The sequence below is a fragment of the Oryx dammah genome, unplaced genomic scaffold, assembly GCF_014754425.2.
Source record: "Oryx dammah isolate SB20612 unplaced genomic scaffold, SCBI_Odam_1.1 HiC_scaffold_10, whole genome shotgun sequence".
NCBI lineage: Eukaryota > Metazoa > Chordata > Mammalia > Artiodactyla > Bovidae > Oryx > Oryx dammah.
This window is the reverse complement of record NW_024070194.1, coordinates 25,818,231-25,839,874: the sequence shown is the minus strand read 5'-3', so window position 1 is coordinate 25,839,874 and position 21,644 is coordinate 25,818,231. Positions and strand designations below refer to the sequence as shown.

Below are 21,644 nucleotides of genomic sequence, written 5' to 3'. Positions count from 1 at the left end.
CCCCTTTCTTCCAAGACGCGCGCTGCTCGGCCAGCGCTGCAGCCACCGCCGCAGCTTCGGCAGCCACCTCGGCCGCAGCCAACGCTGTCTTCCTCTCGCTCTCCAACGCTCGAGCTTTGAGTTTCATGGCCATCTTCAGCATGACGGCTCGGCCACCTCGGGGTGCCTGGCTCTCGCCTGGCCCGGGCGCCCTGTTTGCCCCCGGCCTCGGGCTGGCCGGACCCCGTGCGCCCCGTGTCGGGGGAATCTGTTGCGATCCCCGCGGCTCTGTCCCGGGGGCCGCGGAGCGCGGCTGCCGGGCTTCGTCCGGGCTGCTGGGCTGGCTGCCTAAGAGTTAGCGCCAAAACGGATGAACAAACGAAAAAGGGGCGAGAACAAACCAAAAAGCACCCAACAATACGAGAAATCAAAAAGCACCAAGAAATGTAAAACAACTCAAAAAAGAAAAAGTGCAGAAGGCGCGATGGCACGAGTTTGCTGTTACCCTCAGGCGCTCCTTGGTTAGGCTCTTGGGCACGCCAATGGAGAAAAGAGAAGAGAAGAGAAAGAATTGGGGGGTGCCCCGAAGGCTTGGGCAGGGTGGTAGCGCCGGGGCGCCCCTGCCCTGTCCCGGCCCCGGTGGCTGTTGCCCCGCGCCGGGCGACTCGCACTTCCGCGGGAGGCCACGGTGCCCCCGGACTTACATGTGAGTGAGGTGCACTCACACGCAAGGCAGTGCCTGCCTGCCTGCCTGCCGGCCGCCCGCCGCCGCCCCGCGCCGGGAGGCTTCGCTCCAGCCACGGCGCCGCCGCCCGGAGCCAGAGAGCCAGCGAGCGAGCAGCGCGCCGGGCCGGCCACCTGACGCAGCCCGCTCCGCGGTGCCGACGCGACTGAGCGTGCAGCCGAAGAGCAGCGCTCCTAAGCGGCCCGATGACGCCCCAGCCTCTCTTCAGAGGACGGACCCACCGCGGCGGCCCCTATAAACCGAAGGGGAAGCCGAAAAATCGGCCCGCCGGGGACGTGCCCAAACGGGCTGCCGCGCACCCCGGGGGTGCGGGCGGGTGCGGGGGTCCACACAGGTGTGGGTGTGGGGCGTGTTGGATGCGGCGCTGGGGGGCTCGGGGGCGCCCAAGGCGGTGGGCGCCGGACCCCGCCTCCCAGACCTGCCTCCCAATTTTCGGTGAGTGGTGTAGCCCTGGGCGGCGTGCAAAGTGTGCGACGGCGGCGCTCGCCCGGCCGCGCGCCTCCTTACCTCCCGCTTCCCAGTTAGCGTGCGCGGGGCCGGCCACCCAGCCCTCCCTCCCAGCGGCGCGCACCCGCGGAGGTAGGTGTCGGCACTAATTAATCGCGGCGCGCGATAGGCGATGTGATATGAGCGCGGAACGAGCATCATCGCCAGGTGAAGCCGGCGACGCGAGAGCCGAGTGCTGGTGGCCAGGTCGCGGGGTCGGCGCCCTTGGAGTCCTCCCGGGTTGGCAAGGTGGTGGGCCAGGGTGTCCCAGTTATCCGTGGCTGGGGGTTTTCTGGAACAGATGGAAAAGTAGTTTATTGATCACGAATTTGTTTGAGAATTGTTTAAAAACTTTCAAGTGTTTCCCCCACCCCACCCCAGCACTATCCCATTTAAGGATACAGCAGGCCGAGCGCAGTGGGTTAAGGGCAGTGACACCGAGTCAGTCCTCAACGGCTCGGCTTTTCCTGGGACCTTGGTTGAATCGTTTGAAGTCAAGCGGGTGTCTGCTTGGGTACAGTTCATTCATTCATTCAATAAAAGTTTGGTCCCAGCAGCCCACCTGGTGCCCAGGTGAGTCAAGAGTAGCCAGGACGTCAGTCTAAGACCTTGGCAACTGCCTTTGGTGGTTCACGGGTCACCTGCCAATCAACCCAAATTCACAAGTAGTCACGACTACTACTCTCTCCGTTCTTTAACTTTCTTTCACTTTGAAACAGTCATTAAAACTTTGGATAAAAGTTGGAGGATAAAAGGAGGGAAAACAGCCTATTTGTAAATGGAAACACAGCTAACATACCTAGGGGGTGGGGTGATTGATTGGTTGGGTCAGAGGCCTTGAGTAAATTGTCCCTATAGTTTTTCTTTGAAAATAGAAAGGCACTGTTAATCATTCAACGGGACTGTTGAAATTCCCCCCTTCCCCCAGTTTGCTCAACTCAAAATAAGAAAAGGTGTGGCAGATGAAGGTGTCACCTATTATTTGCTGTTGACCCCACCAGGTACACCTCTGCACCCCACCCCACCCCCCTTCTGCAAGGCCTCACTTCATGAACCTGAGAGATGGCAGGGCAATTCAGTCAGCAGAGAACACTCCGAATTAAGAACAGGAAGCGAAATCTTCACTCCAGACTCTCATGGTCTATCTATATCTGCTACCTCTCCTGACAGCGCGGGGCCCAGACATTCTCGGACTCTGCAGAAAAGTTGCTGTGTTTGCCCTTCCACCCCCATTCCCAAATCAGCCAGGTTCTGATCACGCTCTGGATATGTCCTCTCCACACAAAAATACACCTTCTGTCGACAGAAACCTCAAAGGAACTGTCATCCACCAAAACAAAAACGGATAAAAATATTCACCCTATAGACCAGAATGTTCTCATAAATAAATTCCACAGTAAGGCTGTCTGAAACTATGACTTAATCATTCACCAGCTAGATTAGAGTCTACCTAAAGATTGAGTTTTTTTTATCTTTACCTAGTAAATAAAAACCTCTTGCTTGAATTTAATTGATCTATTGTCATTTTTAAAAATTGGTGAAGGCTTATAAGGGGGAGGAACAGGCCAGATTTTTGTTAAGCTCCATTTGTTCCAAAGCATCTTCCTTTCCTGCTTCTAATGTAGCGAAGAGCAAATATATTGTATTTAAGAGGAACAAGGTAAATAGTAACCAATACAACCTTGATACTTATGCCAGTAGCTACACATTACTACAAAGAATATAATGAAGAGTCTCCTTATGTGGAAATCCCTGAGTTGGGTTACCATCTCCCCCCTTTCAGATAAATATGACGCCTGAACTTTGAAAGGAGTGAAGCTGTCCCATGTCATATGCTGACACATATTCCAGGCAAGTACAATCAGGACTATTGTCCTAGAACGTATAAAGCAAGGTCAGGCTTCAGCCATTTCAACTTCTAACCTGGCAGGACATTCTTGGAAAAAATTTTTTTTCTTTTTTTTTAGTGTAGCTTTCACCTATATTTTATTATGACCAACCACTGATGAACAAATAAAGCATTTACTTTGTAAATATATGACAGCAGGTGGAATCAATGTTTACAGGTAAGCAAAGGCCACTAAGAGCTCTGAAACACAAGCTCGTTTGTGGTCTGTTCGGCTTTCTGTTTTCACCCGACACAAAGTGAAAGATGAGATTTTACTTAATTGGCTTGGTGAGCTGATACTGTCTACAGTTTTCAGTCTAGCAGTTGACCTACCCAGGGCCTTAAAAGTTTTAATTAAAAAAAAATTTTTTTTAAGGCTTTCAGGTTCAGAGGCCACCATGCGTGACCTTTTCATATGAATTAGTGATTTATTTTAATAGGTTGTTACCATTTTAAGTGCCTGGTTTATGCTTTGAGAGTGGAGCAATCCATTAGCATAATTCTTGGAACAGTCCAGACTGGAGAGTTTTCCAGTGGAAGGGGCCTCTTGTTTGGCTCAGGGAAAGATGGAAGTCGTGGAAATTTCAAGCTCTGAAGAGGGGCAAAGGGCCAGAATGTCCCGGGTGTAAAGTGCCTGGTTCAGGTGACCTGCTCCCTGCCAAAGCCAGCAAGTGGGGATAATAATACACCCGTAACCTAAACACTAGGTCACCTCATGCTATGACTTTGTGAAACGGTCGGGGGGGGGGGGGTCCCATGCTATACACACGGCTAACTGATCAACAGCTCCCTCCAGCAAAGCATACTTTACAACAATGGATGGATTGGCAAGTCGGGGTTTGTTTTTCTTTTTTAGTGGTCTTGTAAGCTTCATATTTATGGGTGGATGTGTTCCTTGGCTCTTTTGCATCTTCCTGAGAAAGAATGCCTCGTCTGCTTTTAGAAGCAATATACTTGCTATAGCTCAGAATCTTGAAAACGTTTTTACGCTTAATGGTGTAATTAAGTTTTTGGACAAGCATGTGTTCTTCTTGGCCTTTCATTAGATGGGTCATTGTGAGGTTCCAGAGAAAATAAAATTATGATATTATTTTAATAGCCTAGGAAACAAATAGGTTTCCACTGAAACAGAAACCTTAGCTGTAAGTTTTTAATAATAATGTTTAGTACTTCGATGGTGTTTTCTGTCTTTAAAGCACATTTTGCCTTTTATTTAACTGAATGACTGAATTTGTTGTTGCAAATGACTGTGACTTGACACCTGTACTATGCACATGATGAAGCAGGTATTGTAAAAAGCCTTCCTAGTTAATTCCTGATGAGAAGGTTCTATTACTTAGTCCCATAAAGTTCTGAAAAATCTAATGTACTGCTTACCAAGGGCATTTTTTTCCTTGTCACACTCACTAGTTAACAGTGACAACCACAAGGTAACCCTAAACTTGCATTCAAAACTAAACATGGTGTTCAAGTTAGTGAAACTTCCTTTCAAAAGCTGACATCAAGGAACTAACTACAGGGCCACATGAAATTGCCCAATTTGATTCCTATTAATTCTAAAATAATTTATTTTTAACTTAGAATATACTCTAGTCAAAACAAAATATGGAGGCATGTTAGCCAATGTGTTTGGACCCGATTTTTTGAGCCAGTGGCTTTGGGATACCGATCAAACATCTTAAAAGCACAGTTCACAAAATGAGGGAAACTGGATCTTTGGTGCCTTGATGGATTTTTCCTGACTCTGATAGATGGACACCATCAAAGAGAGGAATGTCCTGGTCTCTATGATGCCCAGTTCCCAAGACCCTTACTTAGTGCCTTTCTCATGATATTCCCAGAAGTGGACTTTTAACAAAGTCACCAAACACTTTGAAAGTGGGACACAATAGAGTCTACACTGTTCCTTTTAAAAATTGAAACCTTAATAATGATACAGATGATAGCCCTGAAAAAATTCAAGGTAGATAATTTGGATGAGGGGCTTACTAACATCAACCACCGATCAATGGACCCACTTACTGGAGGTCCTAATTGAGAGGTGAGGTATGTAAAACTGTTACCATGCTATAGCAGAAGAGTTAATTTTCCTAAACCAAACTAACTTTTGTTAGGTAATGGGAAAGCCTGTTGCTTCAAAATTTAATTTGGCCTTTAGGATAGAAATTCATCCAAGATGGAAAATAAAGCAGGGAGGACTAGTTAACAATAGGTACAGGGTCAGCTCACTTGTGTCTCTGTTCACAAGATGTCTTATTTAAATGACATTTTGATTCAACATCTTATTAAACAAGTACCAACAGGAAAAAAAAAAAAAAAAGCAAGTTGGCGCAATCAAGAGAGCCCTAAAGTCCTAATAAGATATCTTTCTAAAAAGAAATCCTTTAATTGTTCTGATTTTAAAGATTTTGGGGTTTTTCCCCATTGCATTCAATTCTTCAAATTTAGCCCCATATAATTAAGTGTTTATAGCATTAAATACTCTGGATGAATCAGGTAATAAATTTCCTTTCATTAAATGCTGTTTTGTGTATAAAGGAAATAACTGCTAAATACAGCTTTTACCATCTTGGTGTTTTTACTGCATTTACCTACCAACCAAGTGTAGATGACTGTTTTCAAACAGGCTTGCAATTAGTTACTAGCCTCAGTTTGGGACAAGTAAGATTCTGATGGGGCTGTGTGTGTTACTTGCCTTCGAACCCCCCCCCCACTCCCCCCACCAAACCCACTTCCATCTGTTGTTGGTAAACCCAGAATTAAGCAATTAATGGGACATAATTAGTCACACATTTATCTAAAACTGTGGGTACATTTGCATCTTTCTGTGTTTGCCCACACATGTTGAAAATGAAATAGAAAAATGTGTAATTATAGTTTAGCTCCGCCTCCTTCCCTGGGTTTTTATTTTGAGGGGCACAAATGCTTGGTTCCAAGAGAAGCCCCAGCTTCGCCCCTCCCCCCTCCATCTCCGTTTAGCCTCTGTTTGGTCACAACTCAGTATTTGCCCAGAGAGTGCCCTCGCCTCTGCCGGCGGCCCATGGAGGACTGGGCGACGTGCACAGCCCTCTGCCTGATGAGCCAGGAGCTACTCAACTCAGCGAAGCCCCGATGCTGCCGCGGCTCCTCAGGTCTTTGCCGACCTCTGGAAGTTATGAGGAAGAGAGAACTAGCCAGCCGAAACAACGGGCATTGCAGTCAGTCTGGGATCAGATGGAAAGGAGATGTTTTCACGAGCTACAGACCTCAGCTGTGCCCACAGCCACGTCCTAGGGTCTCTGCCTGCCGCCCAGAACTGGGAAGGCGGCCTCTGCCCGCTTTCTCGAACATTCCTGTTTCTTGGTCGCTGAAGTCTCTACTACCTTCTCAGATTACGGCTCCTTTTGTGCTAATTACACCGAAAAAATTGAAAGAATGTCGCTGACTTTACAAAGAACACAAAGCAGGCTTGCTTAAAAAACTAAATATAGCCAATTTCTTTCAGAAGGGGGACCACTCAGCCTTCAAAACGATGTGCACTGTGTGGATTAACTGCAGATGGACAATTCATTTATGAAGACCCAGGTGACAGAAAGGAGGATACATTTAAAATGTTGGTTGCTTTGGGGGGCCGTTCACATGAAATCCCAAGATCTGATTAATGATGAACTGCCCTCCACCCTACCCCACACACAAACCCAGTGCTTAATTGTAAAATAAGACTTGCCAGTGATAGCAGGCTAATATAAGCTACTATGAAAAGAGGAAAGAAATGGAACGCCACTGTGTAGAAAGCTATGTACTATGCAGGTAAAAATATAAATGAGAGGAAAAGAAAGTCTAACTTCTCACCCTGGAAGGCTGCGCCTGCCACAAAACAAGAGGATGCTGTTCTTGCAACTCCCTGTTCTCCATTATATAAGGAATGGTCTTTTAAAAGACAGAACTGGGAAGCGCATGTTGCTGGCCAAGAAAATTATGGATGGCATCCCCATGCTCCTTCTATGAAATCCTCTAAGGGTTAATAGGTGAACAGTAGCCGCTTGGAACGATTTATTTTTCCAAGGAACATTAAATACTGAATTGCTCATGCTGAAATAATGCCACAGCTGTGACCCTTACGGCTGCATTTTGGACACCGGTTCAAGTGACAGGTGTACTCGATGTATGCCCAGCTTGGCTGAAATTGTGAGGCCTAACTCAAGTTTTCCCCCTCGACTCGTTGGTAACAACTCTGGAGCCAGCCAGGAAAGGGCCTTTGGCCATGGAAGGCCACGTGTGCTCAGCCGTCAACAAAAACGCCAGCCTTGGGTTGGGGAGGGGGGGGGATGGGGGTCCTTGCTCCCTGAATAGAAAACAAGAAAATCAAGACAGAAGACAGGGGGAAGAGGAAGTGGGAGCTGAGAAGTCTGATTTGAAATCCTTCTAGGTTTTAAAGCAAACAAGATTTGTCCTTGGAGGATTTTAGCAAATGAAGCAAGCCTGGGATTCTAGGAAATGTGTCACCAAAATTGGTATTACTAGAGGAAGTGCCACAAAGCTGGAAATTCGGAGTCTGATCTGTAACATACTAACTACACCTATTTTTACCCCAGGGTTGCAGTGACCTAACACCAAGAAATGAAAACTCTATAGAAAACTAGCCCTTCATCGATAGAAGACATTAACACCTTGAGAGTGGGGTGGCAGGGCAAAGGTTTCACTAGGTCCCTTAATCTGACCAAGGGTTAGACATCAGCAGTCACTCATGAAGGCAGCTGATTTTTGAGGAAAGCCAGTGAAGGCTCCAGACTAAACCTTGGGAGCTCTGGTATGAAGTGAGCAACTCTGCAATGTCAAGTCTGGCCTGAGCAAAATGTCTATACGGTGTCCTAGTGGTTTGCAGAGGGCAAGAAGAAGGCTGGGTAAGTCAAGAAGGAGCCCAGATGAAGCTTTCTTTCATCTATGCCACCAGCCACAAAGGTATGGGGTCCCTATCTTTTGGCAAGATGGTGCCAGGTGGCTGATGGACAGAGAACCACCTCCAGAAGTTGACAAATGTCCCACTTTGGGGCCTGGTTCCAATAAGGATGCTTCTCATGAAGATGATGGTTGAAGCTATTGCTCCCTTATTCTGAAAAGGCAAACCTCTACCTTCTGAGTACAGGATGCTTTCATAACTGGATTCCCTGGGAGCTGCTTCAAAAAGCTTGTGAAAGAATCTTGCAGAGGAAGCTGATATAAAACTTAGTTGGGATGCAAAGACATCTAATCTTCAAGCTAAATGGATACTCTGTTTATTCATAACCATTCAAAGCATCCTAAAGTCTAGAAAGACTTAACTCAGTTCAGTTCAGTCGCTCAGTGGTGTCCAACCCCTTGCTACCACATGGACTGCAGCACGCCAGGCCTCCCTGTCCATCACCAACTCTCTTGAGTTTACTCAAGAGCCTAGGCACAAAGACCTAACTAGTTAGCTGCAAGTTCCTATCATGGTGTTGTTATTAACCCAGGCCTCAGGGGGGCGCTCCAGAGCAGGGGAACTGAAAGTCTTTCTCAGCCTTCAAAGTGAATTTCTTAAATAGTTTTGAGTAAAAATCAGTAATCAGCCTAAATATGTTTCAGTGATCTGCCACAAGTTAGTTGAATGCAAAAGGGAGGAAAAAAACAAAACAAAACAACCCCAAATTGTGAACTAACTAGGGTGATCCCTAAGGACACTTAACGTTTTCATCTCAGATGTAAGATAACTTTATATCTTATTTGCCTTGCACATTCTTAAATGTGCTAAATAGATGTGTATTCCTCACCTTGGCATAACTATATATCCTCTAGATTTACTGAGGGTACAGAAGGCAGAGAAGGGAACTTTGTAAAAAAGAAGAAGAAGAAAACTAAAGAATAGAACTCTACAACAAAAAGTTAACTTCTAAAATGGATGCCAAAGTAGAAGAGACAGTGGCAGAAAACTATATGCGTTTTTCAGTAAAACTACAAACACACCAAAAAAGGTACTAGCAACAGGAAAACCCCGGGGAAACAAACAAAATCACTCTAATTTATAGTAATTGAACCCTAGCTGTACCTTCCTCCCAGCACCTGATAGTTCTGTGAAATCACCCAGCTGTCAGTCTTTTCCTCCCAGCAATGTGACACTGATTTGTCATTATTAGAATTCAGAGGTCTGCTTAATGAACTCTTAATAAATGAAAGTTATCAATTCTTGACCTTTTTCCCCTGATATTCTCGGTATGTGGTTAAACTTCTGAAAAAAAGTATATTCAAGGTTCTGTGACTATAAAATAGAAATAAAAGATCAAGGCTGGGTGGCTTGGGGAGTCTGAGCAGATTTGGGTTCTGCCCTGCCTGCACCCCAGAGGGAAAATGAGTAAGATCGATTGGAAACAGCATCTGGGGGTAATAGCAATGCTCTGCTTTGGCTGAGCTGTCTGCAAATAGAACTACTCTGCCTGAGACTGAAGTCCAGGAGGGAGGGGTGCCAAGGAGCCCTTCCCCCTTCCTCTGCCCCCACTAGCATCCCCTTCCTACCCCACCTGCCTGGCTATTGAAAGAAACTGGAGCCCAAAGAGTCTGAATTAGCTAGCCAAATGAGGAAGAAAGAGAAGAGACTGAGGATCGAGTCCTAGTTTTAGTGACTCTGAGAATAAAGGATGGGGGGCACTTTTTCAAGAAACTGAATCATGACCAGTTTTTTTTCCCTATGAAAGCAATACTCCTCGTCTGTATTTTTCACTAGCTGCCCTGAGCTGGTGGTAATCTAAGACAAAATGAAGGCAGGTGGCTTCAGCCTCCTTTTCGTGCTAAGGTGGCCGCAGGCACCAGATAAATCTTGACCCTGACAATGGTGCTGCCAAGAGCCTAATCACAAAGACTGCCCTCTGTGTGCCTGCCTGTAAAGACTGGTGACCCTCTGCAGCAGACTCCAGGTGGCCACTGCAGAGAAAGCACGAGGGTCTTACGTCTTATTCATGCCCCTTCTAGTTCCTCATTCCTCAGAGAGCTGGCTGGCTTTCTAGGTCTGTCTCCTCTGATCCCTAAAAATAAGCCTACTTGTTGGCGGGCGGGTGGGGTGGGGGCCGGGGTCGGGGTCGGGGGTGGGTGGGCAGGAATGTCAGGGCAGGGGGTCAGATGAGCTGATCCTCAAATATTCCACAAACTGGCTGTCTGGGGACAAAACATCCAGATGCTTTTTCACAACTGGACTTTTGACCAAATTGATTGGATGCTTCAGTGTCAAGAACACAAAAAGTCAGAAGGGTCACCAGAAGAGGAAGTTTGTGGGCGACAAGGAAAAACATATTATAGTAGGAAGCGTTACATTATTCGAGCAAGGAAAATCCGAGTTTTCAGGTTGTGCTAAATGACTCAAAGTTTGCCAGAGAGAAGACAAGGCAGAAAGAATGGATTTTGTAAAAGGTTATCAATATAACCTTTTTATATGGTCCTATTTATTTGGCTCTGGTGCCATCAGAAAGTGGCTTGACACCCCCTTTTAAACACTCTGTAAAATGCAAATGGTCTAAATTAAGCCATCTAATCTCAACCAATATTAATTCTGACATGAAAAACGAGACCAATTCTTCAGACAGGATTATGATCACAGATGCCTGGCATTAACCGATCACCCTCGTTTCTTAAAGAACCGGATATTTTCCTTTTCCAAAGTGCCTATTTATTTCTAAGAGAGACCCAAAATCCTCTCAGATTATTCTTATTCTGACACTGAAAAGGTACAATCTCCTCATGTGGCCTGCTTTGACCCCGTAGACTCTGTATCTCTCTCTGTATTTGTCTGTTTTTTTTCCCCCTCCAAACTAAAATCCCTCTAACATACCTACAGACCCGCAACAGAGAGGGAGGTCAAGATGCTGCCCCTGTATCTTTCTCCATGCAGACCCAACTGCCGGCCCCTAATATTGTTTCCCAAGCAGAAAAGAGAAGACTGAGAAAAAGATTTGTTTTTCTCTTGTGTTTTCTCAACCGGTCCATTGAAATCAGCAGGATCACAGTTCCTCCATCTCTGCAGCAGGCAGAGTCGCCGAGCATCTAGATAAAGAATCTGCCTTTTGGCGGGGCTCAGATGGGGACACTGCAGTTGTTCTAGAAAAAGGAGGCATCTCTGCACCCTGAGACCACTGCCACCTCCCGTGAGATCCTGCGGGTGTTGCACTTGGCTTGTGAATTCTCTCGATGAAGTGCAAGAAATAAAGTGGCTTCACTGGGAAATGCCCATTATTCTCCTGCCATAGAGCCCTAAGTCCCTGCTGTCTCACTACCCTCTGCCTGGTAATTGTCATCACAACCAGAAGGGTCTGTACCAGCCTGACGGTTCAGTGAAGGGCAGAAGGGACCCTGGAAAAGTCATGGACTGTTTGGAAGAACCTGCTGGCGTAGAGCGCCCCACCCCCAAGGGCTGGGGGAACTACGCCCCTAGGTGTTTACTGCAGCCTGCGGGGTGCTCTGCCTGCATGTGTAACAGACATTGGGTAATTCAGAGGTACAAAGTCAGGGTCACATCACGTCTCCTGCTTTGTGTAGTTCCGTCCTAGAGGCTCTCCAGCAGCCGGTACCTGGTGTCTGTAGGGCATGAAAAGGTTCTAAAATGGAGGAGGGGTCTGAAATAGTGCCCCACCACCTCCCTCCATTCCTGGGCCCCGTGGGCAGCCTGGATCCATGTTGCTCTCTTTCTCACATTCCCAAGCCCAGGAGCTAAGGCTCTTTTCAGCTGGGATTGAGTCTGGAATTCACTTTTCTTTTTCTCTAAATACTGCCAGTCTGAATCCCAGGGCCACCTTCAGGGGCTGGGGGGGTCGGGCTGGGGGAGGAGTTCCTGAGAGCTCAAGGTCGAAGGTCAAGGCAGGGTGGGTGGAAGGGGAAATGGGCCTTTTCCCTGATTCTTGCCAGAGCTGAAAGAAACTGATTAACATCTGCTTTCCACCTCTTTTCCCATTGCTACAGCTCGGGCCTCAGCCCTCAGACCTGCAGGGTTCTCTCTGGCCTCCTCTGCAGCTCCCAGGCCCTAGAACCTGACTTTAAAAAAAAAAAAACACACCATTTTCAACAATGAGACGTGTGACCACTGAAAACCCCTCAGCTGCTTTAAAAGCCAATGGAGCAGAACACTAGTGAGACTCCCCCAGCTCGAGGTTAAAGTCACAGCTCACTCCACAGAGGGGAAGGGAGAAGCCGGCACTCAGGAGGCACTGGCTAAGGCCTGTCCTGTGGGCTCTTCCCAGACCAGGCCAGGCTCAGCCCTGGCTACAAACAGCCGGCCTGACCAGCACAACTGGGGCAGGGACCCGGGACCATGGGCAGGGGGCTTCCCTCCCTCCTTCAGCGTATCCATCACTGTGTAGTGACAGCCCGCTTGGCACCCCCCTCATATCTCTTTCAGAGCCCCCTCCCTTCCCCCCAGCACAAGCCTCCTTGGTTTAAAAAAAACAACAACAACCAAAAACCATCTTGTTCTTTCATCATAATTAAAGTGCTGTCAGGGTAAATGGCATGGCTGATTTTTGCCGCAGTTGAAATGACCCTCAGCTTTCCTCTCCTCTCATTTGCTAAAGTGGTCCTTTCTCTGCCTGAAATCAGGCCCTTTGGTGATGGAAATTTTAGCAGGAAGCGGAGAGTTCTAAGCAGAATCCTAACCTTGGGAGAGTGGGGAGAAAAATCGATGTTTTTGGAGCCGGCCTCTCTGCGGCAGCAGCCAAGGTGCTGTGAGGCCATCTTCCCCGTCAGCAAGGGTGGCCTCGGCTCCATCTTGCCGGCTCCCTCCCTCCCAGGCATTGTCAGGGGGTCGCAATTTAGCCACACTTGGAGGTAGATTCTCCCTGTTGACTTATCTAAGGGGCAGAAGGAAGCTGCTTGGAAGGAAGATAAAATCCGAGCGCCTTCCTCGCTCAGAGGGAAAGCGTGACTGCATATTTAATATCCTCACTGGCCTGCATGTTTGTGTTTGAAATAAAGCTATAACTTCCACACATAATGAAATGCGCCCCCCTCCTCCTGCCTGCCGAGGGCTGCAGAGCTCCGCCGGTGACACTCCTGCCTGTCACAGCCACTGCAGTGCCCAGGGCCCTCTCTGGCAATCTCAGCTCCTCTCATTTTGTGAAGACGTCACCAGCCTGTGAGCTATCAGAGAACTTTCTGAAACGGACATTTCAGGTGAGCAATGCAGTAACATTTGGGGGGGGGGGGGGAGAAAAAGGAAAGAAAGGAGCTTAAAAAGAAAAGAAAAAAAAAAAAAGAAGGCAAAGGAAGCCAGGGCCCTGAGTACTTCTGAGCTGCACCTTTGGAAAACCATGTGTGGAAGCCATGACATATATTCAAACACTTATCATGTGAGGAATTCATAATATTCAATCCTAGCCTTCAACTACCTAGATATTAAGGAAACATGTCAGGCGCTTTCACAATTAGCTTAATTTTCTTTTCCTAAATATCAGGCATCTTGGAAAGGCCCCTTCTGAGTTTCACTGGGGAGCTTAATTGGCAGGTTCCAGGTTTCTAGAAGGGTATGCTAATATGTGGCAAGTCCAAATGGCAATCCAGGCCTCCCTCAATTGAATCATTAGTTGTTAAGGCACCTCTGAGTAACTCCAAGCTCAGGTGTGAAACTAGCCCAAGTGTCACTACAGCACCGCTTCTTCCCTGGGCTGCAGCAAAGGATGGTGGGGCTGTTTATGTAACACACCAGCAATAAGCTTGTTTTTGCGGCATCATTATTTGCCGGCCTAGTCTCCTGCCTCCCTGCTCCTTTCTCCCTCCCCACCCCTGACTTTTTTTTTTTTTTTTCTTTTTAGAGAAAGCAAAGCAGTTGTATAGTACTCAAATCTTTTATTTCCTGACTATTCTGTGTGTCAGAGAAGTGGACGCTGGAGAAAAACATGGGGCTTGTTATTACCGGCCTGAGCCGGAATGAGTCAGGCACCTGAAGCTTCGATGTGGACCTGACTCTGCCACTCGGATGAGGCCCCCTCCTACATCCGCTGAGCTGTACCTGGAGAGTAAGCAAGCCCTGGGGTCACGGGGCGGTGGGGGCAGGGAGCCAATTTGCTGAATTCACTGCTTGAGGGTGCACAGAGCTGGGGGTGGGGGAAGCATTCGGGTGTCAACTGCCCAAATGTGCCCTCCCCAGTGTTTCCTCCACAGCCTCTCGTTAGAATTCTATTTCACTATTAAAAACGTGACTCTTTCAGCTCTCTGGCCTCAGAGAGCTCTTTATTAAAATGCAAATGTCCCTTAAGGGTAGCCCCATAAGCCTTTGCCAGCTAATGGGATTAACTGAACAGAACACAACCACCTGCAGGGAGGTAAGGAGGCCCGGGGCCAGAAGCCCCCTTCTCCAATTTGCCACAGGCTCATCCCTGAGCAGGGAGGAAGCAAAATCCACTCTTCCCAGCCTCAGCTGTCCAGATGTCTTTGAAAGGGGACTCTGCAGCTGGGGGGCCCCTGAGTCCCAGCAATGGGACCATTTGCTCACTGCAGTTCTCGGTGCCTTGGTGGCCCCATCTCTTAACAATCAGTTCTCTCAGGATGGACAACGTTTGCAAGGTATCCTAGCAGAGTGGTCCGGATTCAAGAGAGCATCAGGCCAAGGTGGGGAAGTAATTGCACATAACTAATTCATTTACAGAGGCAGCCACTTGTAATAAAGGACGTTTTCAAAGTGACTTGGCAAACTGACTTTTTTTTTTTTACCCCCTGAGCTGGTAAACAAGCTTCACATTATGCCCTGAAAATGGGTTTTCATTCACATTGATTTCGAAGTGTGCGTCTCAGGTGAAAAGTATGAAAGTGTCACAAACAAGGAGAAGCCCAAACTTATTAATTCTGTAAATCTGAATTTGACTCCTGAAATAAAACCAGTCCCTGTTGTCTGGGGAGTTCCTTCAGTTCAATCGCCTTCACAAAAGCACTTCCCTCCTCTTATATCTAAAATAAGAATTCTCTATTTACCTATCTGTATACACACACACACACATATTTCTATAAAAACCGCATATCCTATGCTGAGTATTACAAGAGCCCTATAGATAAAACAATTTTTCCAAGGATCTGAAGAGATGACTCAAAAGTATTTGTGAGAGAAAAGCTGGAAATTAAATTCTGCAATTAACTCTGCACTTTTCTTTCTGCAAAGACTGGGGGTTAATTATACTAACCTGAATAGTGAGTATCTCTATTTCCATTAGGAAAATAGGAAAAAGAGTCCCAGAGCCCAGAAGCTAAGATAGAGGACAGAAACTAGGATGGAGGGCAGGCCAGCATCTAAGATGGAGGACTGGAGCAAAAATGGAGGGCAGTTGAGGACCTAAAATGGAGGACTGACTAAAACCAAAATGGAGGGCATCCCAGAAGATGGAGGATCCAAGCTAAGATGGAGGACCAAAGCTAAGATGAAAACACTTCACAGTACCTCAGGACCTCTGGATGCAAACTGTGAATGCTTTTTCAACCCACCCCTCAGAATACAAATCCTAGATATAAACATAAGATTCTAAGCTTAGGTGGAAGAATTTAAGGCTATCCCCTAAGAGGATTTTCAGTCCCAGAAGATCCTGAAAGGCTTAGGCTCCAGACAAATCAGAGAAGAGAGAAGGAGCTGGCTAAAGGAGCTGGATGAAAAAGGAACTTCACCATCCCAGGGTCAGGCCTCTGGAATCCCTTCTGAAAGCAAGTCCACCCCTCAGTTCGCCCAGCAAACCCCCAGCAACACCTCCTGAAGAAAGGCCTGGTTCGGTAGCTTCTCTGAGACCCACACTGGGCCTCGAGAAGGTCCCAGCCCTGCTCTTTACCTATAACTGTTTAGTCCTGGACTGATGTGGAAATCTGAACTGTGTGCCTGTGGAATATCTACACATGGACTTCTGTTTTGATCCTTCTGGGTTTTCTACAGTCTCATTATCAAGACTCAACAATCATTTTATGTGATCATTGATTTGCTTTGCTCAACTAGGTTGGGGAAGGGTTGGAAGACCACCGACATCTGTGTTTTTTGACAACCTTTCTATCTTTTCTTACCTGCCATGTCTATTTCCTATTTAATCACCCAGCAGCAATGGTTCACGGTTAACTTCCTGGGATTGTTTTGGTTGTAAGACCAAAGAGAGCAGCAATGCCTTATACCTTTGTCTTCCCCATGGGGAAGGGCACATTTTAAGTGTATATTGAGTGAATGAATGAATAAACAAAAATGCCCAAATGAAGGCAAACTCACCGACCCAGCAAGGATTTCATGCTTCTGAGAGGCCTGGCAGACACACGCATGGCTACTGCAACTTAAGAGATGCTACTAGAAAGGCAAAAAGGAAACACAGCCATTTCGACATCTCATTTAACCCCCCAATTCAGCAGTGACTTATCAGTGAGAGAAAATGGGAGCATTTGCACTGAGAACTGGGCAGTATTCCATGCTCTTTGCCAAGTTGGACACAGTCTACATATGAGGTAAACCTCAGATCTGCCAATAGTCAAAAATTAATTCGTGACAACTGTTTTCACTTGGAACCACGATTTCCTTCAATTAGGTGTGTCATTTTATGCTAAATTCCCATTAAACATTTCCCAACAAGCTTTTCTTTTCTTTTTTTTTTGAAGAACAGCCATGATGATCCTTTTCCCCCTAAGGGTTCTTTTCTCTCCCGTCCCCCCCCCTCCACTATTCCTAAAGGTCACAGAAGGCCCATTTGATAAGCATATTGGTGGTGCGGCTGCTTTCTGGGCTGTTAGGCTAGCAATTACATTCCCCCCCTCTGGCCCCTTAATCGGCAGGCCATTCTGCTGGGTTTCAAAGCAATGCAAATTTAGCTCCAATCAATTAGTAACACATTTCTAACTTGGGGGCTTGGGAAAAGGGTGAACTTTTTCTGGTGGAGGGAAGTTAAAACCTTGAGAACAAACGAATCCTGTTCAACCTAGCAAAAGTCTTCTGCCTCTGTGGACTACGTTTTTTGGTTGTTGTTTTTTGCTTTAGGCCCAAACGGGAGAATAGGGTCCTACTACAACAATTTAGGACAAGATTTTTATTTTATTTTTTTGCTTGAGGTAATGAATCAAGCACAGGACACAGAGGCAGCTGACGGAATATTTTCCCCACTAATGCCAGGAAGCTAAAATCAGCTTTTGTGTTGTATTTTTTTTTTGTTTTAATAGCCTGAGAGATTTGCATCTGGGTGTGATATGCTTGAGGGCCCCCCCAGCTCAAAGCAATCAATCTTGTCTCCTCTTGCAGAAGCCCCCTCCGCCTTCCTCACGGAACAGAATTGTCCCCTCTCTCTAATGAACATACCCAGGAGAATAAAACTTGTTTTTCAAAAGTGTGGGGAAGGAAGAAAGGAAGGAAGGGAGGAAGGAAGGAAAAAAAAAGCACACAATGCCTATACTGGGTCTGGCAGGAGCCAAGTTCTGGAGGACACTAACCTATAAACTTCTGAGGATTTCCTCAACGTCTGAGAGGTATACGTAATATACAGGGTGTTCACTTTCAACTTGAAGATTTACTTTGCTTTGTTTTGAGTAACTATCAAATCAAAGAACTCATAAAGATTGGCTTTTTTTTTTTTTTTAAAGGTCAAAAAGGTCCAACGGTTGCCAGATTTCTTAAAAATCAAACCACTCAGTGGGGTAAGGCTTGTGAAAACACTCAGAAAATCAGGCTGTGCCAGAAGGGGGCTTATTACTAATTAAGGGGAAAAAAATGGAGGAATCATCTTAGGGTCAGGAAAACAATGTTCTAGCAAGTGGAAAAGAGCCAACTGTGGTAGAAAGAGTGGAGGTCACAGCTCAGGGGACGGTGGGGAAGGGAGGTAGGGGCACTGGTCTTGGCATTCAGCACCGGCCCCCAGTCCCTGTCCTCCTGGGGTGGGGTCCTGAAGGGCGGTGGAATGGGGAGGGAGCGCTGTGTTGTGTTGTCCCCCACTCCCCCTTCAGATTCCTGGGCCTGCACCCCAGGCCTTCAGTCAAGGGCAGCCTGGCCCCTCAGCTGTGCTGGCCATTCAGCCTGAACTGACAGTGCTCCATCCTCTACCTGGTGCAGCTTCCATTCCTTGTACCCAGATCCCTCTCCTCCTCCTTCTCCCAGACTGTAAGCTCCTAAAGGGCAGGGACTATGGCTCCCCTCTAGAGCAACATTTAGCTAAAGTACTTTTTCTTTCTTTCTCTTTCTCTCTCCCCTCTTCCCTCCTCTTTCTAACTTTTAATTTCATCTCTGTTGCTCTCTCTCTCTCTCTCTCCTTTTCTACCTTCTTTCTCTCTCAAGAAAGAACTGGCTTGGAGGGGAGCTGGTTTTTCCACTTCTGAGTTCACAAAAGTTCAGAAAAGAAAGGAATTCAGATTCCTTCCCCCCTTGTCCCACCCCAGGGGAAAGCGCTGAGCAAGTAAAAGAGCCCTGAAAAGGCACAATGGAGAATGTGGGAAATGCGCTCAGGAAGTCAGTGAGTGTTGGGTGGGGGGGTGAGTTAAAGGTGAAGTTGTTTGCGCACCAGCCATCAGTACCCTCTTTAGAAACATCCATATGTCTGGGTAGAGAACAGGAGGAGATAAGGAGATATAAAACCCTGACAGGATAAGGGCAGGGCGGGGGGTGGATTTCCTGTAATATTATAATGTCATTTTAACAATAAGTACAACTTCTGGAAGAAAAAGGGAAAGGGGTCAGGGAAAGTGTGGGGTGTGGATTCCCAGTCCTGTGGGCAGCAAAAGTGGGCAGTTTGGCCCGATGTGGGAGACTGCGTTCTAAGAGGACATGGCCCCCCAGAAGGTAAAGATGTGTGTGCTGTCCAGGGGGGAAAAAAGTGGTAGAGAAACCCACCAAATGAATGGACCTAAGCTCCCTGTCTCCCTAAAGTACAGAATGGCAGCACTGGTGTTAAAACTAAACTCCCAGGGACCCAGAATAGGATGAGACCCTAATTTGAGATACCCACCCCCCAAAACCTGGGGCTTTTTTCCGTAGGGCTTGCTACATTTCATCTAGAAAATTCTAAGTGATCCCACTTCCTGTAGGCATCCCAGTCATTCTGAGCTCTCTGCTGACCTCTGGTGGGGGAGAATTCTACTGGCCCAGAAAAGGTCTCTTTAACGGGGCAACCCCCCTGCCCTGCTTTCCCAGGGACCCCACATCCAGAGGAACCACACAGCGCCCCCACCCCCACCCCCAGCCCTGGGGAAAGGGGAGACCTTTGTTAACCTGCCTTGTTCAAAGTTCAGGGCTATGGGTTGGAAGGTGTAGGCAGGAAAAAAGTAAGAAAAACTTTAAAGGAGCCCCAGGAAATTAGGAGTTTAAGAGAAACCTGTTGGCATAGAGCCTATTTTATTCAGTTTCATTTATTTTTTTCAGTTATAAAGGGGAAGGGGAGAGGGTGTATTTAAGAATGGTGTGTGGAGGGTAGGTTTTGTTGGACAGGAATGAACTCCTGTGATAGGATTTGGTAGGTCCTGGCATGGGAGGAAGTTCACATGGCCCTTCTCAAATAGATGACCTCATGGTTTTACAGCTGCTGCAGGGAGGAGAGAAGAGAAATGGAAGGGGTCCCTGTTCTCTTTGGAACCAAGGAACTTGGCCCCGGACACCATCGGATCTCACTGTCCCTCCACTGGACTTGGCCTCATCATGACAGATGTGACCTTCCTTTAAACCCAGGGTTGGGCCTGAGATGGAGGGTGGGGGTCCTCAGCTGGGAAAAACTCTTCTTAGTAAGAATGCCCATGAAAGCTCAACAGGCTTGCAGCCCTGAGAGGTAGAGAAAGGTCATAAATGGGAGAAAAGAAAAACTAGCCCTGAAATCTCAGAGACCCTCAAAAACCCCAACCATTTTCTTATGAATGGAAAAAACTGTAAGGATTCACCCCCCAGCCAGTATCTTCTCTAAGACAGCACTGAGTATCTACCCCAAAGTCTACTCCCTCATCTCCCAGGATCTTCCCATATTGTCTCAAATGCTAACTCCTCCAGGAACCTCCCAGGGTTTCTTTGATGGACAAAAGGACCTCTGACACCTCTGAATTTCTTTTCTAGCCCTGGATTGGGGTGAGAAAGAATCCCACCCTCTTGTGCATCCTGCAGAGGTTCTCCCAATGACGGGTACCCAGAAATTATTAATTAGGTGCCAAAGAGCAAAAGACAGGCCTAATATTTCCTGTACAAGCTGCTATTTTGGAAAGGATGCCTTAAGAGAAAAGACATTGTGTGTGTGTGTGTAAGTGTGGCGGGGCAGGATGGTTATCTGGCATACCTGTCCTATTAAAAACTTTTAAGAAGAGAATTAAAGAAGTTTAAAGTGAAAAGGACAGTCCTCTCCTTTTTCAGATGAGAAAAACTGGGACCCAGAAGATAAGCAATTTGCCCAAGGTCTCAGAACTGGTTCCCGGAAGACCCAGGGCACGCAAAAGGGCTGGGAGGTTGGAGGTCACTGTGATAGTGTGTTTTTTTGCATGGGCCATGGTCTAACAGAACCACTAGTTAAAACGGATATCTGTCCTTAGAGATCCACTGGAAAACCTTTTAATAAAAAAAGGAAATGATCCCTGGGCCTTGAGGGGTGGGGACTGTGACCCTGGGAAAGAGGATTAGGGGAGGGGGCTGCGGAATTCTGTCTTGGGCGCAAGCTCCCTGTGAATTCTGGAAAGCCAGGCTCTCAATTGTAAAAGCCGAGCGCCATCTGCCAGCCAGATATGAACAGCCTTGCATTATTTTATTGTCTCCACTTCCCAGCCCTAAATAGTTGGTGTTCTGGCCCCTTTCCCTAAAAAAAAAAGAAAAAAAAAAAGGTATTGCTTGCTCAGAAACCTCCCTAAAGTAAGAATTTTTTTTTTTTTTTAATCTTAAAAGAGAGGAAGAGAAAACGAGAAAGCAAAGAAAAAATGAGGGAATCTCTTAAGAGGCTGATTTCTGACCCCAGGTTTGAGCTGGGCAGCCCTCCGGGGAGAATGGGACAGCTCCTCCCTCCCCCTGCCCTTCTCCAATGAAGCAGTCCTGGTGGCCTTTCCCCAACCCTTTCTTCCTGGCAGAATGAAAGGTCAGCGCCCAGCTTGGAGCCTGCCTTAATATGGGAAGTCAGACCCTATCTCTGGGGATTCAAGGTTTTAGGGTCAGAAAGAATAAAAAGCGAGACCTGTGCCACCTGTCAACTTAAATCTCAGGATAAGACGTCTGCAAGGGATTTGGCTTTGTCCCTTGGGTCATTACCTCTTTCTACATAAAGTTGAACACTGACAGCCGCACCTCCTGGCTCTCTCTAGGGCCACCCACCAAGTTTTAGTATCTCCCCTGACCATGGCAGAATCTTCAGGATGAGGAGCCTTGTTGGTATTTTAAGAATCAAGTTTTGGCCTTTCCTGGCTGTCACTTGGCAAATTCATGGAATCCTTGAATAGAGCAGTGGAATCAACCAAGGTTCTGGAAATGAGAGCCAGCTAATGCTCACCCAGTGCACCCTTTCCATGATCCTGGGAAGAAGCCAGGGCTTCTCTGCCCACCCCCCTCCGCAATCTGGGTAACTTGGGAGCATGGCAAAGGGTGAACACAACAAGTCCACCCCGGACCAAACCTCCCAAGGATAAAGATCC

At 47.0% G+C, this 21,644-nt stretch overlaps 2 protein-coding genes across 17 annotated transcripts in view; both read right to left on the bottom strand.

The window, feature by feature from the left end:
* The window catches only part of LOC120869379 (neuroendocrine secretory protein 55), a 63,006-nt gene that overhangs the window by 16,110 nt on the left and 25,252 nt on the right, over window positions 1–21,644 (bottom strand). The gene's annotated exons all lie outside the window — the stretch shown is intronic.
* Window positions 1–21,644, bottom strand: part of LOC120869377 (guanine nucleotide-binding protein G(s) subunit alpha isoforms short) — a 69,885-nt gene that overhangs the window by 23,021 nt on the left and 25,220 nt on the right. For 2 of the 14 annotated variants that reach the window (XM_040248683.1, XM_040248688.1), the window contains exon 1: window positions 684–906. The exons of 11 other annotated variants lie outside the window; for them this stretch is intronic. The gene's annotated coding sequence lies outside the window, so the exon portion shown is untranslated. Of the gene's footprint in view, window positions 1–484; window positions 907–21,644 lie in introns of those variants that run through there. One more of the 14 variants, XM_040248691.1, reaches the window with a different exon arrangement.